The following is a 20,547-nucleotide window of genomic DNA, read 5'->3' as shown; positions in this document are numbered from 1 at the left end:
AGGCCAAAGCGTAATTTATCTACATTTACTCTTCGTCAGACCACTACTCAGCTGAGCTTGAAAACTGTTATTGCTGTTAGCTTTTCCTCTAACCACCCGAAGAACTGGGCTCAAAGCAGCTGTGGTTTTGATAAAGTTTTCACTTCTCACAGAGGTGGGGGTGAACAGAAAATTTCAGATCTAAAGTCATTGTCCTGGGTCCATTCCATGCATTATGAGAAACACCTGACCTAACACACTTAGGCTTCTGTTTTGAGCTACAGGATTTTTATGCTATTCTATCATTGTACAAGATTCAACGCCTCCCTGGCATTGAGTGGCAATAGCCCCAGGTGATAAGCAGTGAATCACAACAAACTCCAAGGAGTATTTTCTTGCAGCCTTGAAATAAAATCAGAATCTTTGAAGCTAGTAAACCTTCTGAGGGCTGAACATCTCAAGGTTATTTATTTCTAAGTTTCTCTGGGAAGGACATAAACACAATCAAAAGAAATGTGGTTTATGATGAACAGATTCTCTTAGTGCACGATAGTTCATGTTTTAATTGTCAGGACATTATACTAAAGCATTTCAGACCTTCAACTTCTCATCCACTATGTTCTCCCCCCCAAAAAAACAGAACTCATTTTCCAATAGGGTTTGAAAAGTGCAGAATTAAGAAGCAAAAGACAGCTTCAAGGAAAAGCTATGGTTCTGCATTATTTTTATATGATGAAATTGATAAATGCACTGAATAGATTTAATTCCTCATTATGCCACAAAGAAACATTTTCAAAACATTTATGCAACAAATGGCAAATAACATTTTAGGAGCTTCAGTAACTTTAAGTGGGTTTTTTTTTATTTGTTGGTTGTTATCTGCCCAAGCCCCCAACAGCCCCAATTCAAGAGTGGGACCTACCAGCCTGCGTCACATGAGCCAGGCTGCCCTGTTCCCCCCTTTACTGACTGGTCTGCAAATATGGACCTATGGGCAGAGCCCATCAAATTTTCTCCCTTAGGAATTTAAATCAGAATGGGAAAATTCTAAATGAGTTTCTCTAGTTGCTTCAAGAACTGGGACATAAACACAGAAGGAATAAAGCAGCCCAGTTTAGCTATGTGGAATTCTATTCAAAAATAGAATTGAGTGGTGAGCTGGCATTCCCAATCCTGGTCTAAGGGCAGGTTGAGCCTGGGTTCCCTATGACACCAGAATCCTTCCCAAAAATTTCCCTTTTTATTTAACCTAGTAGAAGTTTTCCTTGATTCCAAGCTATTTCAATCAGGGCTAGGGCTAAAGTAGCAGAAGATTGGCATGCAGGTTAAGTAAAACTGGAATGATCCTTCAGCAAGTGAAAATAAAATAATCATCAAAATGCAGAGTCAGAAAACTTACTTTGATCACAAGAGATGGCACTGACATGCCATTTGAGAATTTGATTCCTACTTCTGTCATGTATTTATTATACCATCTTAGTTCAAAATCAAAGAGCCTCAAGTCTCTCTGTGTCAAAGGGGTAACACTTCCCTTCCAAGGTCATTTCCTGCTGGCCTCCCTGCTCCCAACAATATTGACACACAGTGGCAAGAATCTCTCACATTTTCCCTTGAGTGTTAGTTTGCTCACATTAAGCTTCCAGCTGCTTGATGTGTCAAATTAAAATTCCCGATAAAGTGCTGCATCCATCAGTTCTGCATTACCTAAGGACTGTCATTACCCATTAGGCCTAAACTCACAGTCAGTCCTAGGGCCAGCCCTCGTCTTCATTACCCCATGGTCACCAGACTCCTTCACACTCCAAGTTTAAAGCACGGTGCGCACTGGTGCTTCCTCTCAGAAATGAGGAAAGAGAATAGATCCCGGAGTCTGCACACTTGGATACCAATTGTGATTCTTCTAATAACCAGTTATCTTTTCATTTCTACAGGCCTTCTCCATAGACTAAAGATACGGGGACTTGACCACTGACTTTTAGCTGTTTTTCTGCCCCAACACATCTAAGAGGTGTAGCAAGAACACAGCGTGGTGGGATTTGAACACTTAAGTAATGACATAAGAAAACCAGATAAAATATGTCACATTAACTGAGCAGACTATCCAAGAGTGAGATTGCTATTGGCTTGGCAGGCATCACAGCAGCGACAGAGTTTGGGCTGAGCCATGAAGGAAAGAAGACGTGGATCAATGGAAGGACAGGCGCTTATGTCACCTAAGTGTTCACTTGTATGTTCGTTGTTGACAAATGGTATTAATAAACCACGGGGAGGGGGACACATATTAAGAGATTATACTGGGGAGGAAGAAGAAAGGAACTATTCTAAAACTGTATCAAGCACTTCGTGAGAAAGCTTTGTGTAAGGCAAAGGATAGTGCTAAAGGGGGAACCCAGAGATAAGGGGGCCTGCTCCACTAGCGTCTCACCCCTGAGGACAGGCACCATCTCTGCTCTGCTCACATTGGACTCCCAAGCCCTAAGAGCACCTAGCTGAATGCTCGATAAATATTTGTTGAAAGAATACATAAATATAGCCCCTACCTTTAAAGACATAATTTTTTAAAATGGATAATAAAAGAGAACATGTGCCCTTCCTTTCCAAGATCCCTAATAAATGTGGTAACAATTTCACTTAAAGGGAGCCCTGTTTGGAATCATAAGGGGAGGAATGTATACCCCACACAATAACCATTTTACGCGATAAATGATCAAATCCCACCACGTTAGCAAGTAAACAAATCTGTCACTTGGCTCATTCTCTATGCTGATGCATTAGCAAAGAATGAGCCTTTTAATAAAAAAGAATAATTCACCCCACAATGTAAGCCCAAGAACTCTCTGAAATATATATTAATTTGCTTCAAAATGCCTCCGCCTCTTAAGTTGATTTTCCCCTCCAACTGCCTCAACCACAGGCAATTATGTCACACACACCAGATCCATGAGGTCCAAATGACAAACAGTCCCCTTAAACCAAAAGTATTGCCATAGCAACAAAGGGACCACATTTGCCGTTCTCTACCTGCCATGGCCCAATCAATTATTTAACATGCCTATACTGCAGTGACACCGTATAAATGATCATGTTCATTAGCAGCGAGAGTTGGCTCAGGGAAAACCACAAACGCCAGACAGCTAAATTGATCACAAACCTAACACACACACACACACCTTGATGGTGATGTTCAAGATCACAGCACAAAGGGAAGGAGGGAGAACAGTATGTTCTTAATGTTAAACGTTCACTTTAGAATTGTACGAGCATACAAATCTCCCAGCTCTTACTTTTAAAAAAGGAAAACAGATAAATTGATTTTATAGATATAGCACACGTTATCAAAAGTTGCTAAAGCACCGAAGATCAGATGAGAAGATGAGAGAGCCAAAGGATGAAATTCATCTTAAACTTGTTTTGTGGTTTTGGTTATAGGTTTTGTTCTGTCCCATTTTGTGGCTTATTTCTCATTAGGAGAACAGGCAGGGGCTGGAAAATTGGATTCTGAAGCGAATGTACAGCAGCCAGCTGTGACCACCTTCTCATTGAACTTGGTTAAATCTCTACCCACTTCCCACACGGAGATCCCCGAACAGAGAATAGGACAGCCATATAGTTTCAAGAGAAAGGAGAGAGATTCTCTCATTAAGAAGAAACAGAGACTGAGTTCAGGACTTCTGCAATTCACTCTGGGACACACCTCAAAATCTTAAGGCCAGCCCTAACCAGTTTGGCTCAGTGGATAGAGCGTCAGCCTGCGGACTGAAGGGTCCCAGGTTCGATTCCAGTGAAGGGCATGTACCTTTCTTGCAGGCACATCTCCAATAGGGGGTGTGCAGTAGGCAGCTGATCAATGTTTCTCACTCTCTATCCCTCTCCCTTCCTCTCTGTAAAAAATTAATAAAATATATATTTTTAAAAAAATCTTAAGGCCAATATGACTAAACGCAACAATTCTCTCTTAAACCACCTAGCGGTGTACCTTGTGTCTACAGTGGCCTGGTACCAGGATCAGTACTGAAGGCTGCAGTCAGCATTGGGGCTGGAGTGGAGGGAGGGGGGATGGTTTTCAACTCACTTTGTTGTGCTCTTTCTTGTCACCCCTCAGAAAGAGGAGGAGAGGCTAGCCCTCTGAAAGACTCTAATTTATTTATAATAGAAAGCTTCACACAGACAAGAGTTTATATTTGGTTAAAAATAACTAACATGGCCCAGAAAGGAAATCTCTTTCGACAAATTAAAAGCCACATATAAAAACCTAAAAAAAAACATTCTTACAGAGTCCCAATGATGTTCTTCTAATTGTAGCCTTCTGTCTCTATTTTTCTAAAATCTAGCTTGCCACAAGCTGCAGCTATCAAACTTTGATTACAGACTGCAGAGATAACTTAATAATTTATGAAAACTGTAGTTTTCTAGTACAGTAGTCTTTTCATCACAAATATTAATTTTTATGTTGTAAACACAAGAAAACCTCTTAAAATATTATGATATACAATTATTTCACTGTCCCTATGAAAAATATTTTGTGAACATAAACATTTGATATTCACCCAAAATAACTGTTTTCCCCTTAAAATCTATGTTCCCTGAGAAAAGCATCACAAATACTTAAAATGATGTCTAGGATGGTCTATACACCACAAATTCCTCCCATAAAGAGATAAATTATCAAGTAAAGAAGCTAAGCATTTACAAGCACTTCACACAGTGGTATAATTTTATGTACCCACATAAAATAAAAACATGTGTCTTGGGTTATCATTTACACAACTAAAAATCTTGCTGATTACCATATAACAAGGCCTAAGACAGATAACCTCTCACATCTGACAGGACACAGGACGTGAGTCATCACCACTGTGCTTTTCCATAATTGAGTGAACGCCTTTAGACAATTGGTCAAATATCTGCCTCTCATTTCCCATCACCTGACAGGCATGCAAATAATATCATGGGACCCACAGAAAGCAATAAGCTCTAAGGAAGTCCTTTTGAAGTTTTTAGTATTTATGTCTCTCTTACCTAATAATGCTGGTTGGCAATATAGTAAATGGAATCCATAAATGACATTTAGAAGCAAAGTGAGTTTTCTTCTTTCAGCTGATAAGGACGTCATAGTTGCTGGACACACTACCTCCCTCTACCTTCTTGCCAACTGCAGGCACTCTCATTTGTCGCAGAACTAATCATTGCAATATACTATGGAAGGCTAAATAATGTTACACTTTTACATATTTCCCTTGAATTTTGCTTATAAATTACTTCTACCACTTACAATGAAGTGAAGACTACACAGAAGTAATATAGCAAAAATAAACTTCAAAATGTCCAGTAGCAAAGTGATCCCATATGAGTGTAGATATTTGTATTATATACCATTATTTAAAATGGCACAAGACAGTAATCAAAATAGATAAAGGAACAGAATAGAAAGTCCCAGAAGTACAGCCCCATGTAGACAGTCATGATTTTCAACAAATGCACCATAGCAATCCAATGGATAAAGAAAAATGTTTTCAACAAATGGTGTGGGAATAACCAAATATCGATACAGAAAAGTATTAACCTTGACCCCTACCTCACACACACTGACTTGCAATGTAACAGATACATTGTAAACGTAAAAGCTAAACCCATACAGGTTTTAAGGGAAATGTAGATTATCATCATGACTTTGGGGTGGGCAAAGGTCGCTCAGGCAGGTCACAGAAAGCAATAATATAGGAAAAATAACAAATATAACTGTCAAAATTTAGAAATTTTCAAAGACACAGTTAAGAACATGAAGAGTCGAGTTACAGACATGAGATCTGCAAAACATATGCCTGACAAACAATTGGTACCCAGATATATAAAGAACTCCAACAACTCAAGAGATAAATACAAAGTGGGGGGGTCTCTTTAAATGCATTTACATGTATCTACACAAAACATAAGGAGTAGCTGTACCAAGTACAGTATTTTAGAAGTAAACAAAGAAGCAAGGAGCCCTGCAGTGCAGTCTACCTCTGTACTGGCCTTTGGTTGGCCACTTTTATTCCTTGCCCCATCCACTATTTACTTATTTGTCAGCCAGAGGTAAATTTCATACAAGAATACGTTCACAAATGGTGCTCTCAGTCTTCAAGGGCAGAAGTCACACCTGCTAATGTGTTTTGTGCCATCCCTGGCTCAGTGCCCCATGAAGGTAAAGAGCCTGACAAATGCTTCCAGTGTTGCCAATGGCTGAAAGAGTGTGCTCCCCATCTCATCTACTCTTCTCAAGTAACATTTATTAAATATTCATTTGTACAAGGGTAGCCCATGGTAGGGACTATTTGTTTTCCTCCCAAAGAATGTCTAATACTGCCCACAGGGAGGAATTTCATCCAAATCTAAAAGGATGGAAAACTGTTGTTTTAAGGGTTTCCTGGCTTTATCTTGGGGAAAAGGTTCTACGAGGAATGTCCCTTCATAGTGATGGGTAGTTTTTAGGGAAAGCTGGCTGGGGACAGAGAAGTATATAGCTGACTGGTGGGGAAATGAGCTTTTCTAACCTTTGAGTTGCCTTTTTTTTCCTCTGTCTCTTTAAGGGTCCAGACAATCCTGAGAGACTGGTTCCAGGTCTCATAGGTTCCAATTCCCAATGACGAATATTTGTTTAGCCCATAATTCTAAGCTTTGTAAGACTAAAAAAGTCATGCCTTGATCCTGAGGACCTTTCTACTTATGTATACTGCTTAATTTTTGGTTCAACCAATGATTGTGGCTCCTTGGTATGTGACTGCTCACCTAGAGGGCAAGTAGAAGGCAACCTGTTCTTTCCCATACCCAGTCCTTTCACCCATAGCTCCAGCCTGGGACCACACACAGCCACTCATTTAATCTTAGTTCCTGTGCTCCAATGAGGAACCTATACTAGTAGACAGGCCAGATCCCACCCCAACTTAAAAGGCTAACAATTCCAGGTCCAACAACCTAAGGAGACAGTGCTGGCCAGTGGTCAGACCTCGGTAAACATTACCATACTGCCCATGAGAGCAGATCTCCAGAGTCTTTCTCCCCTAAGTTACTATGCCTGCCTTAGTCTTTCCTAGATCTTAAGTTCCCAAGAGGTTGTTTTTCTTTTTAATATTTTAATTTGTTTGTTTGTTTGTTTGTTTGTTTTTTAGAGAGAGAGCTTGGGAGGGAAAGGAAGGGAGAGAGAGAGAGAAACATCAATGTGAGAGCAAAACATTGATTGGCTTCCTACTGCATACTCCCTACCAGGGGATTGAGCCTGCAACCCAGGCAGGTGCCCTGACCAGAAATAAAACCAGCAACCTTTTGGTGCATGGCACAATGCCAACCAACTGAGCCACACCAGCCAGGGCAAGAGGTTTTTCATTGGTAAATGTTGCTCTTCTCTAAGATTAAATAAATATTGAGTTATACAAAAGCATGGAGCCAGAGAAAATTATGCAATCCTGTTACATAAACCCTACTCTGGTTCACTAGTTTCATGTCTATGCCTCTTCCAAACCTTTTCATAAACCTGCCTGGTAAGGTCTGCCTGCCTGCTCGCCTTCCTACACCTCCTCTAGTCCTCACCTTGAAATGGCTCCTTCTGTTTTCATTCTATATTCTGTTTTCTCCTTCTGGATCATTCAGACTGAAGTGTCTTGGGAAAGACACTCTGATGTCAGTACTACTCCTGCTTCTAGGATCAGAACATTTACCTTCACTGTATAAATAATATATAACACAATCTCTCTAGTGAGCACCAGCTTACACCATCCTTCCCAACTCCTGATCACCTCTCTCCTTGCAAATGTCTCCATCTTTCTCTCTCAGAGTCAAAACTATGGATCTCAAAGAGTTTTCACTCATGGTGGGGGGAGGGGAGAGCAATGGAGGCTTTTCTACAGGTCGTTATAACTTTGAAAATAAATAATAAAAAGATCATAGATGCCCCTTGTCCATTTAGTAATCCAAGAAAGCATTGCCTATAAAAGATGACATAAATCTAAGATCATCTTCCATACCATTTAACAAGGCATAATGATATGAAAATAAAAATATATTAGATAACTCCTTAATTAGCAAATAATAATAAATGCATACATTAACTGAAAGTAAGTAATAAATGAAAAATTTGGGTTAAAAATAATACACAATGTTTAAACTTTTCAAAGAACGTTTTTCTTCTTTTCTAGTTTCTACCTCACTCATTATCTTTCTTTTAAAAATTAGACATAGCTCTCACAGCATATACAGCGATAGTGGTACAAGTCCCTGGATTAAGCAGGGCTACTCTGGGTGGGACATCTCAGTTAGAAACAAGTACTTCTTGTTAAAGTATATGGAAGTCTCATGTTTGATTAAATGTTAATGGAATGTCATACTTGACTTCCTTTTAGTAGAGGAGGGAAGATGTGTTCTGTTTCAGGTATCAAAGTTGGTTTGTAAATAAACTTAAGAAACTATTACCACAGTTATAAACCTCTTCCCATATTACATAACTGGTTTCATATTTTTTGTTTTGAAATTTAGCACTCTATGAAGATATGTTTGTTTGTTTTTATTTAGTGGAAATATTTCCCTGGCAAAGGTGACAGAAAATTCAGTAGAGCCTCACAGTCACAGCACATATTTTATTAACCATCCTGTTCCAAAAAAAAAAAAATCATCCCTCTCTACATACTCTCTACCCAAGTCAATTCCTTCCACCCATTTCCATTGGAACTCTACCCCAAAATATAGGTCGTGCCTGCCCTCATGCAAGAACATGATTTATTAATGCAAATGTGGGAGAACCTGAGACCTGACCTTTAGTTTTCTGAGACAACCATGTGGCAAATACCTGTGCATAAGTCTGACCAAGTCCTGGCAGATTATCAGTCTCTTGGGTATAGCATAATATTTCCTACTTTATTAAGAAACCTTTTTTCAAGTCTAACTGCTAATTCTTTCAATATCTAACTCTAAGTAAATGAAATTGGTTTGTAGGTGGTCCAGAGCACAGAAGGTTTTAAAACTTTTACATGTTTAGAAACCCCAAATTATTCAGTGTTAGCTAACCATTACATACATAAGATTTTTTTGTGGCCATCAGTTTATTATTAATGGTCTTGAACAACATACAATTTTGTTGTCAGTCCACAGCACATAAGGAGAGCTAAAAACCCTCTACCAGGCAGTGCTGAAGTACAAGGAGAAACAGATAATCTGAACAGAACTATATCCATCAAACCAATAATTACTAACCTTCCAAAACAGAAACACCAGGCCCAGATGGGTACACTGATGGATTCCACTACATATTTAAAAAGGAAATTACATCAATTATCTACAATCGCTTCCAGAAGTTAGAAGCAGAGAGAATACTGCCTAACTTATCCTATAGGCCAATATTACCCCCTAATATTTGTTTAATATTTTTATTTTTGAGAGAGAGAGAGAGAGAGAGAGAGAGAGAGAGAGAAACATTGATGTGAAAGCATAACATCAATCAACTGCCTCCTGCACGCCCCTACCAGGGGTCGAGCCCCCAACCTAGGCCTGTGCCCTGACCGGGAATCGGACTGGCAACCCTTTGGTGCACAGGATGACGCCCAACCAACCGAGCCACACCGGTCAGGGCTTACCCCCACTATATTAAAACCAGACAAAGACATTCTATAGATGAACAAAGATGCAAAATTCTTCAACAAAATATTAGCAAATTAAACCCAGCAATGTACAAAAAAAAGCATGTGGTACAGAAGGATAAGCTTGGGCTCAGGAGGGTTTGAGATTCAGTCTGCCGCATACTATTCAATGGCCTTGGGCAAGTCACGAACCTTACTTGATCATAATTGACATCTGCCTACCTACTGTACGGTATTAAATAAATCAAATAAGAAAAAAATGTGAAAAAAGCACATCAGATTATATTGTTACTCCAAATTAGGAAGCACTGATGTAATGAACAGCAACAATGGTACTCTGAGTGATTAGAGTCAAAAGTAGAAGTAACCACCTGGCTGGTGTTGCTCAGTGGTTGAGTGCAGACCCATGAAACCAGGAAGTCATGGTTTGATTCCTGGTCAGGGCACTTGCCCGGGTTGTGGGCTCGATCCCCAGTAGGGGGTGTGCAGGAAGCAGCTGAACAATGATTCTCTCTCACCATTGATGTTTCTATCTCTCTCTCCTTCTTCTCTCTGAAATCAGTAAGAACATATCCTATACAATAAAAGGCTAATATGCAAATCGACCAAAGGGTGGAATGACTGGTCACTGTGATGCACACTGACCACCAGGGGGCAGACACTCAACACAGGAGCTGCCCCCTGGTGGTTGATGCACTCCCACAGGGGGAGTGCCGCTCAGCTGGCCAGTGCAGTGGCCTCGGGGGATGTCTGCCTGCCGGCTTAGGCCAGCTCCTGACTGTGAGAGGGCACAGGCCTGGCTGAGGGACCCCGCCCCCCCCCCCCCAGTGCACGAATGTCATGCACCAGGCCTCTAGTTTTTTTTTTTCCAGAGAGTAGAAGTTACCAAAATCAAAGCCATAAGTTTAATCTTGTACTGGCTTCAAATCACACTGGTATTCATGGCAACAGACCACAGCTCCAATACCAAGCACCCACCTCAAGGATGCACAGGCGCCACCAAGACCTGACCCAAGCTCCCAGGAAAATGACTTAAAGATTCAGGTCCTGCAGACAGTGGCAGACACGGCATCTCTCAGGCACTACCTAAGTGCTTGACAACACTGCCATCCTATGCTTTTGCAGAAGCTGCTTTTACATAAGTGTTCTGGCAGACTGCTTTACCGGAACCTAGTACATAGCCACCAATTTATTTGAAAAAGGGAGAAAACAGATACAAAAAATTTTCATTACCCACGGGATATGTCACAGTTAATGGTAATTAATCAAACTTTTTTTCTCTTCGTGTAGAAAACCAGCCACATAAATAAACCATATCAGGGATCAATGAAGCATTTGTTTCATCCTGTAAGAAAAAAATTAACTGGCAGAATGCTATGCAGATTTTCTGGTGTGTTTCAAGAAACTCATTTTCAGGGAAAGGTGCTTTATTTTTACTTAAAGAAAGAAATCCATAACCTCTTCTAAATTTGTTTTCTCCACCATAATTACATTCTTTTATATATGTGTACACACATATTAACACAGGTGCACTTGATTATAAACACACACTTAAAAAATTTTAGGTTAGTGCCATAAAATAGGAAGATAACGTTTTAGGAATTTGAGTATTTTAGGAAAGCAAATCTTGTTTGAAAATGTTTCTGTACATCTAAATAGCATAACTATACTTATAAAAAATGTCTAACTTCTCAACTCATGTCTACTGAACAAAATAAAGGAAAACTGCCCCCTTCATAAAGGGCCAATTTATTCTGTCAACTGACCTAAATCTGGGTGTTTGTATTACCTTTATTGCTGCTGGTGTCACCAAAATTCAAATTCCATGTATTTTGCTATCCTTTCCCAAATTAAACCCTATAGGGAGCTTCACTTTTATGATCTTTAACAAATCAATATTTGCACAGTAAGACATATTTAAATGAGTGCCATTTAAGCCAACATTCCTGATACATAGCCAAGCTGCTGAAGTACTTTTCGGTGCCTCAGCAATGGCTATGACCTAAAAATACCCTAAACAGAAAGTGTGTCTATGGGAAGTAACCTATTTGGAAAACATATAATTTAACACTGCCAACTATTTCATTTCTCTTAATCTGATTTGAGATTATCTCAGCCCTAGCCGGTTTGGCTCAGTGGACAGAGCGTCGGCCTGTGGACTGAAGGGTCCCAAGTTCGATTCCGGTCAAGGGCATGTATCTTGGTTGCGAGCACATCCCCAGTAGGGAGTGTGCAGGAGGCAGCTGATGGATGTTTCTCTCTCATCGATGTTTCTAACTCTCTATCCCTCTCCCTTCCTCTCTGTGAAAAATCAATAAAATATATTTTAAAAATAAAAAACAAAAAAAATAAAAGGGGGCTTCTTTTTAAAAAAAAAGATTATCTCAAAGAATTATGCTTTTCTTTCTTGAAATGTCTGAACATATTTCCTAAAAATACATTTGGCTAGATTAACTCATTAACCCCAAGACCACAATAAATACTACTACTAGCTAAGGCTCCAATGGTAGTTACAATGTGGCCTACACTGGTTTAAGTACTTTACATATAAACTAATGCAGCCCTTGCAATAACCCTCTGAGGTACGTATGCTATTATTTTCCCTATTCCACATCTGAGAAAGCTGAGGCACAGAGAGGTTAAGTAACTTGTTCCAGGTGACATGGGCAGAGCTGTCTCCAAAGTCAGTATTCTTCTTCTTTTATTTCATTTTTCAATTACAGTTTACCACTCAGTATGGTTTTGTATTGGTTTCAGGTGTGCAGCATAGACAATCATATACTTTACAGAGCAGGGGTCCTCAAACTACGGCCCTCGGGCCACATGCAAATACAAATATTGTATTTGTTCCCGTTTTGTTTTTTTTTTACTTCAAAATAAGATATGTGCAGTGAGCATAGGAATTTGTTCATAGGTTTTTTTTAAACTATAGTCGGGCCCTCCAACGGTCTGAGGGACAGTGAACTGGCCCCCTGTTTCAAAAGTTTGAGGACCCCTGTTACAGAGTAATCCCTCAGTGTTTCCAGTACAAAGTCAGTATTCCTCTGTCTAGAGTATATAGTATTTCTATGGATGGATTAGCAGATTCAATTTTTTATGGAATAATTTTATTTGAAAAGAATGACTGATCTTGATCCAATCCAGGAAAGAATAATATTTTCTATGTCTACTAACTTAATAGCAAATAATAAGTTAGCAAGTTCCACCTAGTTACTTAACTGATAGTTCCCTTCTTGTATTGAGTTGCTAGTACATTAAAATGATCTTTTGGGGGCCTACAAAATTAAAGAGTGGTCAAAGTCCACTATGCAACTAATTAGAAATCTCTGAACACTGCCCTCTTTTCTCTGCACAGATTTTAACGTTTCCCATGTCCTTCTTCTATATTGACAATTATTACTCATTAAAACAGTCTCTAATAACAGCCTGACAGTGGCCATAAAGTCTCTTTGTGAAGATTTCACCTGACAATAGTCGAAGACCCATGAACAGCAGCAGGGTCTATTCTATGACTTTCAGGCATTAAAATGAAAGATTTCTGGCGGGGTGGGGAGGGGGGTTAAAATTTTTGTGGAGAATGGAGGGGAATACAGAGATAAATTCTAATTATCTTATGTCACAGTTAATGGTAATTAACTGGTTTTCTACATGAAGGGGGGAAGTTTGATTAACTACCATTAACTGTGATATAAGGTGTGCATAAGGACTTTGTGGCCATTTTGGAACTACACTTACCTTATCAGAACCCTGTCAGAAATAACATGGTCAAAGAAAATTAGGATGTTAAAGAAAATCAGAGCTATGGAACCATCTGAACCATCAGCTGGGGTGGTTCAGCTGACCAGGCTGGACTTATACTGGGCAGGTCTGGCTTCCTGTGAAAAAGAGAGACATTCAGACCAGTACATAAGCCACAGGGTCCTGCGGTTTTTGCCAGAGTAGGAAGCAAAGCCACATGGATAGAATAGGTGCTGGGCACGTTCTAAGAAAACAAGCAGGCAAAAAAGGGGGGCTCTGGGACTCTGTTATACAGGGAGAGTAAAGTGACAGCTTTGAACATTTCCTTTGTCTTTAGCTTTCTCTTGCCTCTCTCTCACCAATGAAGATCTCCAACCTCCCTAACTTGTAACCCAAAATACAGAAATGCACTTTCAACCCCTGTGTGCACTCTTCCTTCAATCACACCTCTAAATGAGCCCAAGAAGAGATACCATAATCAATTCTATTTATTGCTGAGTAACTGTCTAAACTGGCTTTAACAAGTTCATACATTTGCCTTTTAGCATTTTACTTTGGACTGAAGATTGCAATGTTTCATCTTCTAATGAAGATTCCAACAGGTCAAAAAATATTGGGGAGGAAGGGGGGGTTGATAATGAAATCCCCACAGACACAGTCAACCTTATTTCATCCTTAAGGAAACCCAGGGAATAGAGCCAGGGCCAAACACAGCATGGCCACCCCATCCAGATTGCCCCCCTCTGCCCTAGGAATGTAGTTGGGGTAAAATATTGTTACAACTGACCTCTTCCAAGTCCTGAAGACAACTGTCTCCTTGTGCACATTTGTGCTGGTTAGAACCTCCTCCCTAGAAAACAATGGAACCCCAGAAGCGGAGAGGGACTCCCACAGAAGCATCTGAAGAGGTGTTTCCTGAATTCATGCATGTACCAAACACCACTTTAAACCAGGGGTGCTCAACCCCTACACTACTGAGGTACAGATGAGATACTCTGACACTTGTGAAGCCGGTAAGGAAGATTTCATTCAGGACTACTGCGACAGGTGTCAAGATGTTTGCAATAGAAGAGAGAGATCAGGCTCAACTCCAAACACAGCCAAGACAGCTGGGAATTTATACCAACAAGCAGAGCGCAGGGGCCAGAGATGGAAAATGAGTAAGGCAAGACATCCAGGGTAGGGAGATTCTTACCAAACTGACCTAACAGGACTCTTGCTAAACGCAGGGTGACCAGCTAGGAAGAGTGGGGGGATTTTCACTAGACTGACTCAACAGAATTCTTGCTAAAACTAGGCAGGCCAAACACAGGATGGGGCCAACGCTGAAACCTTCTTGAGAAGAAGGCTCAGAAAGTCTAACTACAGTTTGGGCAAGGAGCAAGTCTTGGTCAACATTCCGGACCAGTTAATTCTTTGTCTAGAGAGGCCATTCTGTGCTCTGTGAGATGTTCAGCTGCATCTTCTACCCTCTGATCGCCAGCAGCATCCCTCCCCCACCTTCCCTATCTGTGACAGTCTAAAATGCCTTGAGACAGTGCCAATGGTCCCCTGGGGGCAAATTTCCCTCTGCTTAAAAACCACAGCTTTAGACCAAGGGTTGACAAACTTTTTCTGTAACATCAGAGAGTAAATATCTTAGACTTTGCAGGATACATTTATGCTCTCTACACATTTTCTCCTTTGTCTCCCCACCCCACCCCCACCCCCCAACCATTTAGAAAGGTATAAACTATTCCTATATGGTGGTGCATAGAAAAACAGTCAGGAGGCCAGATCTGGACCATGGGCCATTGTTTGCTAAATTCTATTTCAGACTAAATGCCACTTTTCAAATAAATATAGATGATGTACAGATAATTATGTTTAACAAAATACACATTTACTTAAAACTATGATTGGGGTCTTAATAATGTCTATCAATATTCTTTTCTCAATTGAGGGGAACAGAATTAGAGGCAGAATCTAGTAGCAGTCCAGAGTATGTTTTTACATTAGAAAAGTGTGCTCATTCTCAATAGAGCCTGGGGAAATGTTTAAATGCTTAAAATGTTCCTGCAAATCTTCCCTCCCCTAAACATAACCCAAACCTTATTCCCATCCATAAGTTCCAAAATCCCCACCTGCATATTATTGAAATAGGGGTTTGTTTTTGTTGTTAGTTTTTACCTGACACCATTTTTGGTTTATATTTAACATGTTTTCCATACTCTCTCTCCTTATCTGACACTCTGGACTACGTCTCTAAAATTGATCTATTCCTGGCTACAGAGTCTGTGAATATGAAGTAGGTCACTGGGTCACCTTATCTTGATTGAGGGTCAATTACATCAGTAGTTCTCAACCTTCTGGCCCTTTAAATACAGTTCCTCATGTTGTGACCCAACCATAAAATTATTTTCGTTGCTACTTCATAACTGTAATGTTGCTACTCTTATGAATCGTAATGTAAATATCTGATATGCAGGATGGTCTTAGGCGACCCCTGTGAAAGGGTCGTTTGACTGCCAAAGGGGTCGCGATTCACAGGTTGAGAACCGCTGAGTTACATGAATCCATATGCTCCATGATCCTCTCCACTTTTGCCTCTAGAAACAAATATATACTCATATATTAACAGGATTGCCCAGGAAATGGCATGCTAAAAATGACCCTATGACTACATAGAGATTATACCACAGTCCAACTACTAAATAGGAGATTTTAAGTTTTGCAGTGCTTTTGTTTCTAATCGCTACAATAAATGGCACTAAGAAAAAAAATTACTGGTCTAAACTGCTAGAAAAAATGTCTCCAAACAAATGCAGGAAAACATGTAATATGTAATATGTCTTCCATGTTGTTATTCTTCTTTCATTAAAACATCATCATTAAAATTTCAGATTTGCTTCTGAGACCCTTGATAGCAAAGCAACAGATCATCAAAACAGAATATTCTTTATTTTCAACTGAATTTATTTTTAAATAATAAAAACAATAAGCACTGCAAAAAATATATACAGGCATATAAAGATAGCAAAAATCACTCTAAGACCATCAAGGGAGATCAACCATTTTTCTATTCTTCTTTCTATATTTTCTAATAATTTCATAAATTTTAAAAAATCAGAAGCGTAACATATGTGTTTGTATACACATTTGGCAAAAGATTTGGCAATGGGTATCAACAAATACAGGTTCTATATCTTTAATCTCTTCTGTTCATCCTTCTATAAATCTATCATAAAAAAACAGAAATCCAAACAAAAGTTATGTACTAATGTACTAAGTCATTCACCAAAGACTTTTCTTAAGAAAAATTATAACAAACTAAATGTTCAATAATAAGAGAAGGACTAAATCTATATATGGGACATCCATATAGTGGAATGAAAGGCAATTAATATAACTGGATGTTTTTGAAGTATTTAATGACTTGAGACTAAATCTTGATTTCTGTTCTTTCCATTTAATACTATATCCTGAGCATTTTTCCAAGTCATTAAATTCCCCAAAAAATCCAATTTAAAGAATTTTGATTTACAGAAGATTGAACAGAAGGAGATTAAAGATAAAGATTCAGCCCAAGCCGGTTTGGCTCAGTGGATAGAGCACTGGCCTGGGAACTGAAGGGTCCCAGGTTCGATTCTGGTCAAGGGCACATGCCCGGGCTGTGGGTTCAATCCCCAGTAGGAGGCAGCTGATCAATGATTCTCATCATTGATGTTTCTATCTCTCTCTCCTTCTCCCTTCCTCTATAAAATAAATAAAAATATATATTTTTTAAAAAGATAAAGATTCAGCCCTGGCTGGTGTGGTTCAGTGGTTATAGCATTGGCCCCGGAACCAAAGGGTCAAGGGTTCGATTCTCAGTCAAGGGCACAATCCCCAGCCCCAGTCGGGGCCCATGTGGGAGGCAACCAGTTGATGTATCTCTCACATCACTATTTCTCTCTCTCTTCTCCCCCACCTTCCACTCTCTCTAAAAATCAATGGAAAATATCCTCGAGTGAGGATTAACAACAACAACAAAAAAAGATAAAGATTCATTTTTTTCTTGCCAAACTTTTTGCCAGATGTTCTGGTGATTTATACACCCACCAACAGATTCTGGGAACATCTCAATTATTCTTTAACAAAACATCCTCTTAAATCAACAAGTGCAAATACCCCCAAAAATTATAATAAAGATTCATAATAGTAATCATTTCAATTTTTAGATGCCTATAATTAAAACTCCTAAAATATAAAAAAATGGATAATTTTATGTAAAGTGACTAGAGGCAAAAAAGGTAAGATTCCATACTGATCTGTAAATTATTTACTAAAACTGTGATCACTTAAGGAGAAATCATCCTAAGCTATTTAGAGACTTCTTGTTACCACTTAATATTCATTCTCTCCTTCCTTATTAACAGAACCCTGATTTTGTACCAAGCAGCAAAGAACTAAGACAAAAAAACTATCTCCTAGCCTCCTTTGCAGCCAGAAGTGATACTGTGATATCCTCTGATCAATAAGTTGAGGGGAAATCCTTGAAGACCTTTCAGGAAAGCCCCTGAAAGGGGTGGAGACGGGGCAGAAGGCAAACCGTTGACAAAGCTTCCTTTTGCTTTTTGACAGCTCCCTTCATTCCTAGAATGAGGACCTGCAGGTGGCTAGCCTTCCGGCAGCCATGCTGACATGAGAACAGGGGTGCCAGCATCACACCCAGGTGAGTGGAGAAGGAAGACAGTGGGTCCCTGATAATCAAGGGGCCACTCTACTAAGCCTGGATAGCCTAGTTCCAGACTTACTTTCTGAGGAAGAAAAATAATCCCCTAATTTGTTTAAGCCATTGATCCTGGTAATTACTTCTGGGTGAGCTTAACCCCAACTGATATATCCCCCTTCTAGAGTTACTGTACAAAGATAAGAAGCGTGGCAGAAATCAATTAGCTCATTTAAATACTCATTTAGTCTTCCATACATCAACATCTACTTAACACCCCTACTGGGTGACAGAAACACAGGAATAAATAAGATGAAATTTACAGTCTAAAAGAAGCAACTGAACAGAAAAAACAAAGTCTGAAGAGTCACATGGTAAGAAAAGAATGGTTAGCTGTGGCAGCATATAAGAAAAAGCACTTAACCCAAACTTTGGAATGTAAGTAGGATCAGAAAAATCTTTCCAGTTGTTATAAAAACAGTAGTGTTAGCCAGGCAAATGGGGCAGTGGGGGAGGAGTATTCTAGGGAGAAGGAAGAGTACTTTGGAAGGCCCGGAGGAAGAAGAGATAAGATGATGTACCGCAGGGAGTGCCGGTTCACTGTGGCTGGAGCACAGACTTGGAGTGGGCGTGAGAAGAGCACTCTTCTTCTTGTCAATCTCTCTCTGGGCCAGAATAGACTGACATTTTTTATTACAGTAAGTAGAAACTTAGTTCCAAAAGAGGCAAAGACTAATCAAAAGATAGCATTTCTCTTTTACTTCCTAACCCTCAAAATGTCAGGTACCACCCAGGTATTACCTGCACTCTTCTAGCGGTCAACTCACGGTCAGACTCTTCAAATGTCTGAACGTCCTGCTCCTCAGAATTGGTGGGGTTTGCTCAACAGTGAAGTGGATAATAGAAGATTTGTCCCGCACTGGATCACTGACTGTGGAGGGGGAGGCTGGCGAATGTAGAGGTGTCATGATGAGAGTAACTACTAGAAAGAATAAGACTGATAATAATATAAGGAAATGGATGGAAAGAGGACACCAATTATAACAGTGGGGGCAAGAGGCATGGAATAGAGCACTTATAATGAACATGGAAGTGTGTTTAAGAGAGACTTGGCAGGTGGGCTCAGGAGGGCTGGACCGATACACGATGTGGGGAGGGCTAAGCTAAGGGTAATCCTAGATTTAGGGCTCAGGCTACTGAGAAAGGAAGGTACCAGATCACAATGATCAGGACTACCTGCTCTGGGAGTCCATCTCCACCAATGAATAGTTTTGTGACCTTGGGAAAGTTACTTAAACTCCATATGCTTTGGTTTCCGCATCTGTATAATGGGAATAATAACAGAAGCTATCTCAAAGGGTTTTGTGAAGAGTTACATGCAAGTTCTTAGGACAGTGCCTGACATGTGGGAAATGCCAGATAAATGTAGCTACATCAGGGTGATGGTGATGCCATTCACTGAGACAGAGAACATGAGAGAAGGCCCAGTCTGGGGGAGCAGGGTGGCGGGGGGAGAATGACAGTTCAGTTTTGCGTACATTAACCTGATCTGCCTGTGGGACATCCAGTAGGCAACTTATTACATGGGACTCAAGTTCAAAAGAGAGCTGTGAGAGTCAGATGCTCCTTTATAAAGGATGGTGTTAGGGTAACATTTGGGCAAGGACCACATAGACATGAAGGCCCTGCCTGAGGGGAGAGCATGTAGGTGAGATGTAAAGAAAAGAACTGGGGCCTGCCCTAGAGAAAGACAGATGAAAAAAAAAAAGACTGAGAAGGCAATGGGGGGAAGGAGACATATGTAATACTATATGTAATACTTTAAACAATGAAATACAAAAAAATAAATCAATTACAAATATTTTTTTAAAAAACAATCTGTGGGAATATCTGAGTACTTAATAAACTTAAAAGTATTACTTTTATTACGGAAAAAAAAAGACTGAGAAGGAGCAGCCAGTGAGACAAAGAGGAAAACTCACACAAAAAAATAGTTCTCATCAGGTTGTACTATAAAAATTAAAGGAACAAACAAAAGTAGGGATGGCAGTGAAGTAAGGGAAGCATCGCCATGCATAGGGAAAAAGCTTAGAGACTGGGACTGAGAGAAGGGAAAAAAAGATCTCCATATAAAGTGGTACTTCTTTAGAACCAGCGTTTATAGTTTTTTAATAATTATTATAAATTTTTTTGAAAACCACATAATGCAATCTCTAAATTTACAAGCATCAGAAAGCTCTTTTGATGAGCAAACTGCCTTGCCAAAGAGGATAAGCCTCAGAAAAATCTCAAATAGTAATCTGGGTAGGCAAGAAAGAACCATATTTTTCAAGGAAATAAATCCAAACATAATGGCTTCAGTGAAAAATCATCCAGACAGTATTTTGCAAATAAAGCTCTGGACCCAAGCTTTCAGCTATTGAACTCAAAAAAGGCCACTTTAAATCACATCAGTTTGGGGCTTGAAGGAAACTCAAGGCACATCCATTGGTCCAGATCATAGATAAAACTACTTGGGGCAGCTTGCTGAAGAGA

General features: G+C 39.7%; 1 protein-coding gene across 10 annotated transcripts in view; it reads right to left on the bottom strand.

Annotated features, from left to right (window-relative positions):
- Nucleotides 1-20,547, bottom strand: part of FAM160A1 (family with sequence similarity 160 member A1) — a 195,330-nt gene that overhangs the window by 115,715 nt on the left and 59,068 nt on the right. For 2 of the 10 annotated variants that reach the window (XM_014455851.2, XM_014455875.2), the window contains one exon: nucleotides 18,814-18,991. The exons of 7 other annotated variants lie outside the window; for them this stretch is intronic. The gene's annotated coding sequence lies outside the window, so the exon portion shown is untranslated. Of the gene's footprint in view, nucleotides 1-18,813; nucleotides 18,995-20,547 lie in introns of all 10 variants that reach the window. One more of the 10 variants, XM_014455848.2, reaches the window with a different exon arrangement.

This window comes from Myotis lucifugus, unplaced genomic scaffold (assembly GCF_000147115.1).
Source record: "Myotis lucifugus unplaced genomic scaffold, Myoluc2.0 scaffold_1, whole genome shotgun sequence".
NCBI lineage: Eukaryota > Metazoa > Chordata > Mammalia > Chiroptera > Vespertilionidae > Myotis > Myotis lucifugus.
The sequence above is the reverse complement of the archived record's forward strand: the minus strand, read 5'-3'. Positions and strand labels throughout refer to the sequence as shown.